The 14,928-nt window shown below is 39.8% G+C and overlaps 1 pseudogene across 1 annotated transcript; it reads left to right on the top strand.

Moving 5' to 3' along the window:
- Positions 1-3,352: 3,352 nt before the first annotated feature.
- LOC144705816 (secoisolariciresinol dehydrogenase pseudogene) lies at positions 3,353-4,480 on the top strand (annotated as a pseudogene). The gene is made up of 2 exons (XR_013582119.1): positions 3,353-3,436; positions 3,529-4,480. The product of XR_013582119.1 is annotated as a secoisolariciresinol dehydrogenase pseudogene (transcript).
- Positions 4,481-14,928: the final 10,448 nt, after the last annotated feature.

The following is a 14,928-nucleotide window of genomic DNA, read 5'->3' as shown; positions in this document are numbered from 1 at the left end:
ACCTTAGAAATCGTTGATCAATCAAGCGTGTAGTCATGTTATTTGCTCATGAATAGAGTGAGTTGCATTATTGACTTGGTGAAACTCATATTGTTGCAAAAATATCATCAATCGCTCAAAAGAAGATACAGAATAATCGCGAACACACAAGAATACTCCAAAAGTGAAGAATGAAGTGATTAATGAGCTTCAAAATTAATTTAAGGCCTAAGCTTTGGGGGCTTTGTTGAAAATATTAAATATTTATTTATTTTGATTTATAATTTTCTAAAATTATAATTAGATTATAAGAAAAGAGATTTTGATTGTATCCTCATCGTTTTTCCTCAAGTACGTAACATTTTTTAGTAGGAACTTTGGACACACTTTTCTGACTCATTACTCAACCTAATTTCATTATTTTTATGGAAATCGATCTAGATTTGAGTCCTATTTTCATGGATTTATAATAATAGCAATGCTTTTGATATTGGACCTCCCAAATCGTCATTTGACAACCTCATCGTCATGCAAGTTGTGATTTTGGACGTTGAATTGTGATATCCGTATCTCTGTAGTCTAACATACAAATTGCATTATTTGTACATCTTTGTATTCCTCTATTCATCAGATTTTCATACATAACTTATTCATCTAATTCAGACATCAATTACTTAGTAAATTTCTTAAGTTTGATCATACGTCATTAATCGACTCATTTTCAAAGCCTTTTTTGAAAACTTGATATTAATTTTATACCACCTCGAAGAGTTCACAAATTTATATGATAGTTATCTTTTATCTCCCTAGTTGATGAAATTAATTTTTAGTAACATTATGGTACCAGTAGATTTTGGAATCGTGTGCTAAAATGATCACACCATTTGTTCCTATGAATTACAAAAAATTTCCAAGTATATTAGGAAATGAGAATTGTGTTAATCAAAACTGGGACCTTAAAAAAGGATGCAATAGGAGATTTTATTACAAATATTGAAATTGATTTTTATCTTGTTACCTCCACATCTTTGTTTACCCTACACCATAAATGACAAAACATGTCATATGGTATCGGATGAAAATAAAAAAATCTTTTTAGTTTATAAAAGTTAAAAATTCATGAATAGGCATGTACATCATTAAATTATTCATTGATTTTTCTATTTTAATGTATGGGGCTTGAGATAGAACAGTTGTGTGTGTGAGTGAGTGAGTGTTAGGCCCCTAACTAGGCGGCATTTCCTGCCCAGAGGCCTGCGTGCTTATTGGGAGGGCGCGTCCGTGTAATTCGGCTCACGACATTAAAGGACTGAGTCATTATGGGTAGTGATGCCCAAATACCTGATCTTTCAGGATATTGCCACTGTCGGCGGTGATTCACGTGCCCGTCCACGCCCAAGGTGGGACGGATCAGGTATGGTCCGTGCGTGCTGGGCGCGCGGGCTGATCGGTGTGTGCGCGCACGCGCCAACGCCAAGCGCCACGCGCGGGCGCTGGCGCTGCGCGCTAGTGCCGAGCGCTGCGCGCGGGAGCGGGAAGCGCTGCACGCGGGTGCGGGATGCGCAGGCCGGGCGGCGTGCCACGGTTGCAGCGCGCGGAGTTGTGCGGGGTGCTGTGTAGCGGCCGCGCGGGCAGCGCGCGCATTGCGTGTGCGGGGCGCGGGGCTGGGAGACATCCCGCCAGGAGACTAAGGTATGTGGTGTATTGAGAGTGCCGAGATGGCACAACGGGCGCGTAGCGCTCCTGCGGGTAGTGCTTGGCGCACAGCGCCCAGCTCGGGGGCGTCAACTGCAGCGGCGTCGCGCAAACTGTGCGCTAGAGTGTTGACACGGGTGCTGGTGGCGTGTGTGATCGTCAAGGCAGGGGTGGCGTGTGTGATCGTCAGGCCCATGGGCGCACGGCGCTCGGCCCAGCGCACTTGTGTAGCGGCAGAGTGGGCTCGCGCGCGCGGAGCGGCGGCCTTGAGGCGGTGTGGCGACATTACCTCGGCACAAGGTGCCTCGTCTCGTTCGTGTTATCACCCCTCATCTTCGCCCATGTAATTATCCCCAACGATGATGTACTCTTGATGGTATTAATGCAATGACCCTATTTCCTGACGGTGCAGAGCACCACCATCTCCTCTAACCCCTTCTCTGAGATCTTAAGCAATCTGCATAGCTTATGCTGCAAGAGATCAAGGCTGCTCAGTGTTTTGCCCTGAACATTGAGGCTGGCACACGCCAAATTCGAACAAGAGATCTAGCTCGGGATTTGACCATGTGACAGGGAGAGAGAGAGAGTTAGGCCTTCATCACAATAAATTATGAGTTCCAGATTTATGATTTTTATCCATATTATTCCTAGTACATATATTCTTTTTATTAGACGATTAGACACATTAAGTCCAATGTTCAAGAGCAGTTATCCATCCAATAAAAGTAGGTGATAAATCCTTCCCATACAATCAATGTAAAGGCAGATCTTGTGGATCAACACTCGTCTAACCCACGTGTCTCAACAATCGAGACGACGTTGTGTCCCAAGACAGGGTTGGCTAAACCCAACCCTAACTCAAGCAGGGTTAAGGCCAACGGGAGTCCCTCAAAGTCCTATAAATAGGACCCTCATCTCTGTATAAGAAACATCAGTGTTCAGAATATCTATCTACATTATCGTTCTTATCTTCTATCTTCCTCTATTTCTCTTCTTCTCCTGTTCCTCATCTATCTCTGTTCATTGATATTGTGATCGATTCTCTCCCTGATACTAAACACTAAGTTATCGTCGTAGACTTGTAACATTCTAGAATCTCAAGCTGGGAATTGGGAAGGTCCGTTCATGGATTTTGACAGTGGCCAGAGTTCCTGGTGAAAACAAATGTGTCTTTTTCTACAGGTTAGGTTTAGATTTGGAATGTGCTTTCACATTCAGTGCCTCCGTGTTGAAAGAAATCCCAAGATGCTATGTACAAATGAGGAATAAAACAACTCAGAGAAGATCAATATGACGGCGTATAGAGATACATAAACGAACTTCCAGGACAAAGGAGTAGATAAACTCAGAGAAGGTCAATGTCCAAGGCTCTTGGTGCAAGGCACTGGCATGTCATATGGAGTAGATAAACTCCTCCTTGAACTCCCCGGAGAAAGGAGTAACCACCAAGGAGCACTGAAGACAATAAGCAAGGGAGAGAGAGGAGAAGCGAGGAAGAAACCAGAAAAAAAAAAGAAGGAAAACACCCTTAACGGTGGAAATTCGGATAGGGTTCAAGGGGGGTGGAAACCCATTTAAATCTGAGGGAAATGGGCCCCAAATGGGCCCATTGCCTGGACCCGTCTCTTTCAGCTATATAAGATCCGCCGACCACTCTGTTTGATCCATGGGAGACGGGTATCACTCAAAGCTCTTTCCCAAATCCCAATTCTCTCAAAGTTGCGATGACGAGCCCTCCTGTTCTGTCCTCCTCGTCAAGACGGTACGACAGTTTGCCAAGATTACACTTGCTTCCTTGTATAGTCTGTGTTATCGCTCAGTACAGATAGATAACTGTTGTTGTTCTGGTTGCAGTTTGGAGGGAAAGGTAGCCCTCACGACAGGAGGAACCAGCGGGATCGGAGAGAGCACCGCCAAGCTTTTCGCCCGCCATGGCGCCAACGTCGTCGTAGCCGACATCCAGAACGAGAAGGGCCAACAAGTCTGCAGAGAAATCGTCGATCAAGGAGGAGTCGCGTCGTTTATCCATTGCAACGTGACGGTCGAGGACGACGTCCAGGCGGCAGTGGAGACCGTCGTTAGGTCTCACGGTAGACTAGACATCATGTGGTCGTCCACTACAAGCCCATCACCGAAATCGATAGGTCAGACGTGGAGAGACTGCTGGCGGTGAACGTGATCGGCGTTTTGCTGGGGATCAAGCACGCGGGACGAGCCATGGCAGCTTCGGGGAGTGGGAGTATCATCAACACGGCCAGCTCAGTTGCTGTCAGTGGGGGTTTAACGGTCAGCGCTTACACGGCGTCGAAGTACGCGGTGGTGGGGCTGACAAAGGACGCCGCCGTAGAGCTTGGTCTGCATGGAGTACGGGTGAACTGCGTCTCTCCTCATCTTCTGGCTTCGCCTTTGGCCTGCGAGGGGCTTGGGATTGACGTTAAGGTAGTTGAGACCGCCGTGGAGAAGAGTTCAGTGCTGAAAGTCCAGGCGTTGAAGGCCGAGGACATCGCCCAGGCTGTGCTGTGTCTGGCGAGCGATGAGTCCAGATATGTCAACGGGCATAACCTTATCGTCGACGGAGGATACACGATCACCAATCCTTCCTTGAAAGATATTATCTTTCCTTCCAACTGATTCTTGTTACTTCACTCTCGCTTGTTCCCATCCACGCAAGTCAGCGAAAGTGCTTGTCTTTCATGGAGGATAAGAGTGGAAGAAGCTTCAGAACTTTACTCTTCTGTTGGCTTCTAATTCTCTTACAACCATGTAAGATATTAAAATAAAGAATCGTAGCCCGAGTTTCGGATAATCTTATCGACATCTGACGTTCCGTGTGAGACTGTCCGGTGGAGCGTATACAGTCCCAACCGGGCCAGTTAGTAGCTGCAAGAACTTTTATGTAATTTTGGACTAAATCACAGTGGTGATGAACTCACGATGGAAGCGAAAGAAATTTCAACTGTGTTCCAAAATCTACAGGAGACAGGAGTCTGAAATTTGGTACATCAACATAGGATAATGGTGGAACAGACGGGAGCCCATTTCCAGCTTGAACTTCATCTTCGTAAGTCCTAATTTTTTATTGACCTCCATAAAGATGATAGACTTATAAGTTTCCTGATTTATAAATACATATTGTAAATCGTATAATAACCTGACGATATCCTCAGTTTATGGGTTTTCATTTTTTCCGATTTTCATTAAACTATTTATATGTTTTTGGCATGTTTACTCTATATCTGTTTCAGGGCAGGTTTTGGTTGAATCATCATCGAATCAGGCATTATTTTCTTTTCTTTTAAAAAAAAAAGAGAAATAGATAGATGGGAGACAAGGAAAATATTCGAAGATAGGGAATGGTTGAGGAATCAGCTCTCGATGGAAAAACTAAGGAATTCAAGAATTATAATTTTCATGGAAATAAATAAAATCAACTTGTTTTTGGATTTTTGAGTAAAAAATGAACGATGGATTTCTACATTTTGGGAAAACCCGAGGCTGAGAAAATAAAGGAAAATAAGAGGGACTATAAAAGATCGTTATTTTCCCAAGAAAATAAGCACTTCAAGATTCCCAAGCAAAACATTTTAGGAATTTATGTGGGCGACGAGAATTGATGAAGAGATTGGGGGGGTTAGTTCTAAGTCCTAGAAAACGCCATCTAAGAACCTTCGGAGAGTATTCTTAAAAGGAGGCCTGCCTTGGGTAGACCATGCATTAAAATCTCCCATGTGGCAACAAGAGACTCCTTCAAGAAATCATTGACACGCAAGTACCATACACCCACAATCAGCGAATTCTGATAAAACCTCCTAAGTATAAAAGAGAGAGACATGGGATATACATCCTCAAAATACCCATGTATTCCATTTTATATAATTTTATGACATGTTTAATTTCTTGAAATTAATTGAGAGGCCCTTATTTCTGCAGTTCATGCCTAATTGTTACAGGGTTAAGTAAATTTGGTCAAGCCAGAATTGGCCTTTTCCCCTGTTACTGATCCCTTTCTTGTCACCACAATCTCACTTCCCTCCTAGCCCAAAGGGCTCCAAATAAAGTTTTCTTGTCCTAATAATATCCAGGAATGAAACCTGGATCATATTTTGTATACTCTTTTTGCAGATTTATTCATAATATGCTAAAGTTATTCACGAATGCATAAAATAGTCAGAAATATGCATACACATTTCATGATAAGGTGGTGAATATTATTTTTCTGTAACTTCAGATCACATAAATAATAAAATATAATTATTATATAATATTTAAAATATTAAATTATGAAAAAAAACAATTAGATTTCAAGATTTAATGTTCCTAATAATTTAGGAGAGGGCTAAAATTAATAAAAATTTAACTGTTGGGAAACTTAAGAAAAAATTAAAATTTAAGATATATTCACTCTAATTAATACTTTTTTATTGAGAGTAAAACCTAAGGCCTATATATTCAGTAGCCTTAAATTATCATCGTAGGTATGAATATTCAAGTTAAAGGAATGAGTATAGTTTATTAATTGCATTTATGTACTTAAACTTTTTATTGAATTATTTATTAAATGGTGCATTTGGTGTCATCTTAAAGATCTTAGTAGGCTGGTAAAAAAATATTAGTATTACATTCCTATTAAATAAAAGATGCAGGCTAAGATTGATGTTTCATATTTTTCCGATATCCTCTGTACTGAGCTCCTTCCCATGGCCGCCTTCAAGGTAGTATCCTGAAGATAGATATAGACAAATTTCTTATGTAGGACCAGAAAATTAAATCATGTATATTAAATGTGGCATGAAGTAGGCCATACAATATTCAACATGGTTTGTTACATGTCGTCAATTCATGGGCAGTTTTGGGGCAACTTTTACAATATATAGGTATTAAAAAACCGAAGTTGTGTACACAAACACATCTATAGAAATTAACTAAAAAATATTGTGACAGATACTTAGTATTGATCTTTGGCTAGTAATTTTCATATGAGTCCAATTTGAAGACTTGAGAAAGTGGTGCTTTGTATATACTTGAGATCCCCATTATTTTCAAAATTTCACATACCGTTATATATGACGATTTTATCTTTATGATAACTTAGTAAAAGTTTTGAAGGCGTATAAATAAAATAATATTAAACTTGTAAGGAAAATCCAAAATCAAATAATAAGAGATATCATTAAATTTTCAAACTTTTACTAAGTTATAATGCATGTTAATGTGTAAAGGATCAATTTAAGAAAATGAATTCCAATTAAATAAATTATCCTGAAGAGAGTTGATGATATCATAAAATTTTTTTTGGAAATTTACATTATCAGAACCATGGTAATTTATGAAAGAGATTCCCTCCAAAAGGATTTAATTTATAGAAACATGTTTATGAACATTATGTTATTAAAATTAGCATGAATATAACTTTTGTATGTGTAAGAAAGTTTTATGTTGTTTAATTTTATTAGTATTTTATAAATAACTACTTAAGATATATTAAACGTGAAAATATTTAACCATTCAAATGAACTTTCAATGCTCATATACCATAAATAAGAAACTGGGCATAAAAATATTATCCATGCTATCTGATTCATGCAATAATATTTCCATATCTCTGTATGAATACAAAGTGATTAAAGGTCAAATGAAAAGATACACGGAACAGAAAAAGTGGATTTTCTGTTTTTTTTATATCTTACTGATTTATAATTTTTAGGCATTTAAAATTATTTAATGAGAGTGAAATAGTGAGAATGAATAAAAATAAATCTAAAAAACTAATATAATATTTATTATATTTTAAAAATTATTCAAATTATATAGAATATGATCGGGGATTTTATGGGTCTTTCCTAAAGGAGTATTGATTAAATATAATTAAAAATATCTTGCTTGTCACTCTAATATCACAATATGACATTTTAAAAGAACGGGTCCACATTGTGTGTTAGTGTGTGAATTGGAGTGGAGCAGAGTGGAATTTGCATAACACCTTCCCTGATTGCGATGGAAATGGATGGCACACTGCCAAGTGGCAGAGATGTATAGTGATAAGTATGGGTTGCAAATGATTTTCACTGATTGTAGCAGAAATGAAAGGTGGATATGTGCAAAAGATTACCAAAGAAGAGAACCACCTTGACAAACCAAAAATAGGGTGAATTTTTCAATTTTTTAATCCCTTGTCTTTGTTGATTTTAGCTTATACAATAAAATTTATAAAACCCTACTTAAGATGTATATTGATAAGTATGGGTATCGTCCAAGAGAAGCTAGTAAGGAATTCAATTAGTGATCTTCTTGAATAATTTGATCCTAATTAGAGTTGATTTAATCTTCAATGAAGATCAAATCACCCTAATTAGGTTAGGAACTTAGAAGGGGGGGTAGAAGAGATGGGAAGAACAGAAGAAGTGAGAAGCTCTAGATTGACTTCTTTGATCCAATAAAAAGGATCAAAGGGGTCCATTAGAGGGATAAGAAGGAGATTTGGTCTTAATTTGTTTTGGGGGGGATTTGGAAACCAAATTCACTAACTACTATTTCATAAACATACCTTAATCTTCCTAGAATTCAAACCTTTTTTCTAAATTTTTAGTCCTTAATTTGCAATTGGAATAGTTAGATCAATCTCATAATCTCTCCTCTCAATCCTAGTAAGGGCTTGTACATGCCACTCAAGCCAAGCTATTTAGAAATACAGACCAAGACCAAGAGGAAAAATCACAAACTTCACTGAAACATAATCCACATCACACTAAAAATCAAATACAATGTAGTGAAAAAGTACCAAATACAAGTGATCCAAGATGAAGCTCCTCTCCGTCTTGCAGCTGTGAAAGAACCACCTCCAGAATGAGCTCCTCCTCTCAAAATTTGGCTTTTATACTTAGGTTACATGGTAAAATTACCATTTTACCCCCAGTTAGTAATTAAGTTTTATCCGTCAATATAGGCTCTATCTAAATGATCCAACTATATAGATAGAAATAGGAAGTCAAGAGGAGAAAATCCACAAAAAAATCACCTCAATCGGACTTCAGGATCAAAAGTTATTAATAAATGAAAATCGACCAATCTAAGCCATTGGAGAATTTTTTATTTATTTAAATTAATTTTTTTTCTACACGCAATGTCGTGTCGCCCACTGATTGGCTGATGCATTTTGAACTTCAAATGGCGGGTTCATTCTCGACGCGCCACGTACCCCGTTGCGGAATTAGAAAGAAATAAAAAATAGGAAAATACATATCAAATGCACTGACCTGTGCGTTTTCATTACTGCTACCCAATCCAAAGTGCCACATCACCTATCGTGCCCCCCTTTTGTATGCGTGTCACAGGCGATGAAATTACCGCTCTCAAACTGAAAGAATTTGGATAGCATTTAAGCCGTCGGATTTGCATCCGACAATTGAGACATGGCCACGTGGCTACCCAAAACTTTCTAACGGCATTTTGCGCTTAAGTGCATCCTATAGATTGTATCCGCAATTTGGCCCCGCCAAAAGTATTTATGTATATGCCCCTCCGGTTTCTCTCTCCTCCATTTTTTCCTGAAAAAACATAAAAAAATCCTGATTAATTTCAATAAAACCCTGCAACTAATTTAATTGCCCGTAACCACGACTGAGAACTGTTTTAAGGGCATAATTGCAACAAAAATTTGAGAAAACCCCTCTAAATTTAGCAATTGCTTTAAAACTCTTTCTGTGTCTTATATATATCATTCTTCTATTTAAAAAATTCATTTCTTCCTTTAATAAATTCCACAAAAATTGAATAAAATTCTAGAACAATCTGGAAATTTTAATAATTTGTTCCCACGTTAATCAACATTAAAATTAATTGTTAAATCTGAAATTTTCATTTAAATAAAATTATTCCAAGCTTAAATAAATCCCATAAAATTCACAAAATTAACAAATAATTAGGGAAAAATCAGAAATCACTTAGAAAAATTAATTAACAAATAATATATGATAACAACCCTATTTTGAACTCTTTAAATGCATGAAACTATGCTAATTGCTTGAATTAAATACCAAATTTAGGGTGTTATCATATACCCCCCTTATTTAGACATTGCTAGACCCTTAGAAATATCTTAATATTTTGCCAAATTCTCATTTTTTATCCTGTGGGTCAAAGAATAAGTGTTGGAAGTGGTAAACATATCAATCACAAGCTGAGGCGAAACACAAAATGACAATTTGAGCGTTGACCTTTTCAGGAATGTGGGGTTCTTCTCTCTTTGGTTTGGATGTCTAAGTAGATGAAAATGGAGTGTACTTATTGCTAGGTATGACGCTATACTCCTAGGTAATCTCTCTGCACTCGTTTGATATTGGCCTCACATCTCTCACAAGCCAGATCACTCTCTCCTGGGGTGGCGGCCACCTAGTACTTGTCTCTCCATTAGCTTTCTTCCTACCCAAGAATAGAAGGAGCCAATTCCCTCCTCATGTTGAAGACAGAATATGGAAGATAACAACAAGAATATATGGCAGAATTATTGGGATTTTGATTTGAAAGATGGCAGTCTCGTGAATGGGACGGGAAAATGTTAACAATGGGAGGAATTATGGTCAAAGGGAGTCGGTGCTACCTAAGATAACCTACTCCCAAGATTTTAGAAGAAGTGGGGGAGATAGAAAAGATGTGACCAATATGATGGTCCATACATATAGATCAATATTACCATGACGGGAAAATTCACATAAGAAATTCATACACGTCAAAACCCCCTTCTTCTTTTTTCTTATTTTCTTTTTTTTCTTCTTTTATTTTTTTTTCAAATAATTTTTTCTTTGTTTTCTTTTTGCTTCTGTTGTTCCTAGAAACACTGATTTGGCCATCCAAAACTCCCATGCGGTATGGCCTACTATCCAAGGGGACTTTTGTTCCAGTACAGTACATGGGCTAAAAAATAAAAAATATCATATCAGAAAAAATAATTTCTCATTTAAATAATCTGTATAGAAATAGCAGAAATTTTGGCACAAAATATCAGTGCATAATAACTCTCAGCTATATGTAACTTCATTTTGGGCGAGTACACTTTAGAGCTGGCTAAGTAAATCATTATCCCTAGGTAGTTGCATCACATTTCTAATTTCAAGTGAAAATAATCACTGAAATAGAGAGTATAAGTTAATGACTGATTGAAACATATGTAGTTAACTTGAAGAAATTGGAGGTATTTGAAGAGAATTAGAGAAGAAGAATGCAGCGGGAAAAACTTAATACCTTAGACTTTGTATTCTATCCATGTGAATTCATTATTTATTTTCGTGGTAAGATAAATATATTAGTTTATGATGAATTTATTAATATAACTTATTAGCCTCATTTTATTAGGTGTTTCCCTAGTTACTGTAAAACAACAATAATATAATGTAATTTTCAAGTTGGATCATCAACCTACACAAGACATTAACTTATCTCTAGCTTCAAAATAATTGTATCCCAATTTCCATGACATGTTGATAACCCGGTACCATGTCAATACTCAAAGATTTATGTAAATCAGACACCATTTGGCTAGTGAAGCATGACACCCAACATGGACTTCTCTACATACCTTAGATATTTATATAAGAATTAACAAATTACATTATAAGAGCTTAAATATAGATGAATAAAATCATATCTTTATAATATTTTAAAGAATATTATTTTAGATATCTAAAATAAAATGTATGATTTTTTTATGTAGAAATGGAATTATTGGATTTACCTTTATGGCTTATATTTTTTGATGAAATGAATGGCAAAGTTGCAATTATGACAATTCAAAATTGACGTAGTTATTGTGTGTTATATTATTAGTCATATTAAATCAATTCCAATATTGTATTTATGAATAATATGGACCTCCCCTTTCAATGTCGAAATCTATATAGGCAGATCAAGCCCTAATCTTGAAATTCTCATCTTCACTTCTCTTGTTAAAAAATCACACAACAAAGAGCAAGCTTCAAATCATAGCTTTCTCAAGAAATTTACAAGGTATTTTGTAGAAATGTTTCAACATTAAGTTTATTTCTAGCATAATCCCAGATCCATAGAAGTTGAAATTTTATTATTGTGCAGATTTGAAGAAGTTACAAGGAGAAATATATTATCCCCCAGAATTTGCACATCCAATGACCCTAATCTGAATATTACCATTTATAGATTTTTGCTAAGTTTTTTTTTGAATTTAAATTAAAGTTTATGGCTAACATCCATACAAATACATAGTGATGGCGAGAACGCCAACACATCACCGTCGAACGCGTCACCATGGTCAACCGGAGTCAACACGCCTGCTATGGATCCAACGACGAAGTCAACCGAAGTCAACCCGCCACGGTCAACCAAAGTCAACACCAAAGTCAACATGCCGCAACCGTCGACAAGCACGTCTCCACCCGCGCACATCCCTACGCGCGTCATGACACGACGCTAGAGGCAGATCCACAAATGTCCTTTGGTGTGACACGATGCACGTCTTTGATTTCTCATCTCTAATTTCTCATCTCTAATTTCTCGTCATTTCACTTTCCTCCAAGGCCTATATATAGGCCATTGTTTTCAAGAAACACTTAGGCAGTCATATTTCAAGAATTGAGTTTTCACTTAAACTCTTCTTGGAGGACTGCCCAGCCTCCCTCTACCCTCATACCCTAGCCATCGCCACCGCCGCCATCGCCGCTACAGTGTTCGTTGCCGGCCACCTCTTCCTCGTTTCCATCTCTCTCTCTCCCCCTTCCTCTCTTTCTCTCAGACCTGCCACCCCAAGGCCGCCCAGGCTGCCCTAGTCAGGGCCGCCCAGGACCGCCCAGGCTGCCCCAGCCAGGGCCGCCCCAAGGTCACCCAGGCCGCCCTAGCCACGCCCCAAGGCCGCCCAGGCCTCGCCCAAGGCCGCCCCTGCCAGGGCCGACCTAGGCCGCCCAGGCCACCCCAGCCAGGGCCGCCCAGGCCACCCCAGCTAGGGCCGCCCAAGGCCGCCCAGGCCATGCCCAGGGCCGCCCCTGCTAGGGCTGCCCAAAGCCACCCAGGCCGCCCCTGCCAGGGCCGCCCACGAGCAGCCCAGGCCGCCCAAACAGGGTTGCCCAAGGCCGCGCTCAGGCTGCCCCAGTCTGGACGCCGTCCGACGCTTCAAGCCGCACGCGCTATGCGCGCTCTGGGTATTCGCCTACGCCTGACTCTACGACAACGATAAGTACTCACTGCCAGGGCCGTTCAACGCCCAGAACGTCCAGATCTTGTCGTCCAGTGGGCCTCTCAATGCCCGGACTCACCCAGCCTCGTCACGATCATAATTTCCCGCATCCTCTTCACGCACCACAGTGCCGAGGTACGCTTGAACTCTTTGGTGTCAAAGTGTTCCCCCCTCAGTGTTTTCTCGAGAAGTTTCCACCGTCGTCAGAATTAGACTTGGTTTGGATTTCCATTTCTTCTCTCTCTTTCTCGAGTGTTTCTTTGCGATGCAAATTCGGATATTGATTTTGGTGCTTAGGCATCGTCGCGGTGGGGGAAGACAATACTCCCGCCCTCGATAAGGGTTGGAGCTACACCACCAGATTTTCATCGGTTTTAAAGTCCGAATTCGACCGTGTGATTTGATCCATCCCTAGTCATCCATCTACCCGTAGTCTGTCCCGTCAACCCGGTCGTCCATTCCTTAGTCGTCCATTCCGTAGCTGTCCTACATCACATAGGCTCCTGAACTGTGTCATTTGATCCAGGATTGAATAAGTTACTATGAGAATGATCATGTGATTCAATGATTCATGTCATTTGATAAGGGTATGACGATACGTGATGGTTTACTCCTCTACGAGGAACGAAACCTTCACAATATCGTCGTAGAATCGGACTCACAAGTATTAGTTGACATGCTTCGTGCAGGTAAATGCTCCCAGTGGCGGCTTCAGCAGGTCTGGCAGGACATCATGCAGTGCCGCTCTCACACAACTAGTGTTCGTTACCAGCTACGCGAGGGAATTCAGACAACAGATGCTCTTCCCAACCACATGGTATACACACGTACCCCTACCTCCTTTTTCTTTTCTTGGCAGGAACTCCCTCCGACAGCTCATGGATGCTACCGCGTGGAACGCCTTGGCTTGCCGACTCTTCGCATGCGTCGCACACTGTCGAAGGAGAGACCGTGAGAATGGCAGATTGCATGGAGGGATGACGGTGGGAGAACTCACCCTCTCGCTTGATCGTCCAATTTTCCAAGCACCTCAACACTGACATATGCGGATGGCAGGTTGGACTGCACTCCACGCATCAACTCTGCTACGCCGGCTCCCCATACTCGTGCTGGCACGCGTACATCTCCTGGATATTTGCTCCCGCTGTTGGCGTCCTGCATAAAGCGCGAGAGGCGGAGCGCTCGCTCTCCTGCTTTATTGATGTCCCCGCCACGCACCTCATCAACGACACTTCTTGACAGCGGGGAGAGCTCCACACACTCCATGCATCATCACCGCCGTGGGGGGATCCAGAGACACGTCAGCACGAGCGACCTTCTCAGAGCACCTTCCAGATATCACTTATGTATCTTTTCCCTTTCCTTCACATGGGCGTGGACGAGTGAGATCCGTGTGTAATTGGGATATTTATGCTCGCTCCATGCTTAAAAACACTGATAAAAAATCCACTTTATATATAAAACCCCATTGGGTGGCATCCAGGGCACGACTAGATCGGTCTACAGGCATAGCAGTAGGGTTCGACGTACCGGCACCGTGTTTTTGCCAATAAAAAATGATAATAATAATTCACGCCGTCAACAACCTTGGTCTAAATATTTTCATTTCTAGATTTCTTGAAACTGCTTTTGATTTTTTATTAACTTATATTACATCTAACATCCATAAAAATCATAAACTCCAGAATAGTTCCATATAATGCAGGATTTAAAATTTTGCAAGGGGACAATCCCATGACTTAAGATTCGTACCACCATCAGCATTGTCCTAAAGATCCTTCAGTAAATATTTTTATTAATTTTTTTTAGGTTTAATCCAAATACAAATGCATAATAAATCTCAGCTACATTTCTCCTCACGTGGGTGAGAAAACTTTAGAGTTGTCTACCATAAAAAATTATCCCCAAGTACTTCTCATATTAATAATATCAAAATGATACATATTGATTAGAGAGGAGAGATATAGATAATAAGTCATTGCATTGATAAACTCAAATTTAGGGTTAAAATTACGTCTTTGTTCATTGGATAAATCAATTAAATTTATAAAGCAATA

This window comes from Wolffia australiana, chromosome 7 (assembly GCF_029677425.1).
Source record: "Wolffia australiana isolate 7733 chromosome 7, ASM2967742v1".
Taxonomy (NCBI): Eukaryota; Viridiplantae; Streptophyta; class Magnoliopsida; order Alismatales; family Araceae; genus Wolffia; species Wolffia australiana.
The sequence above is the reverse complement of the archived record's forward strand: the minus strand, read 5'-3'. Positions and strand labels throughout refer to the sequence as shown.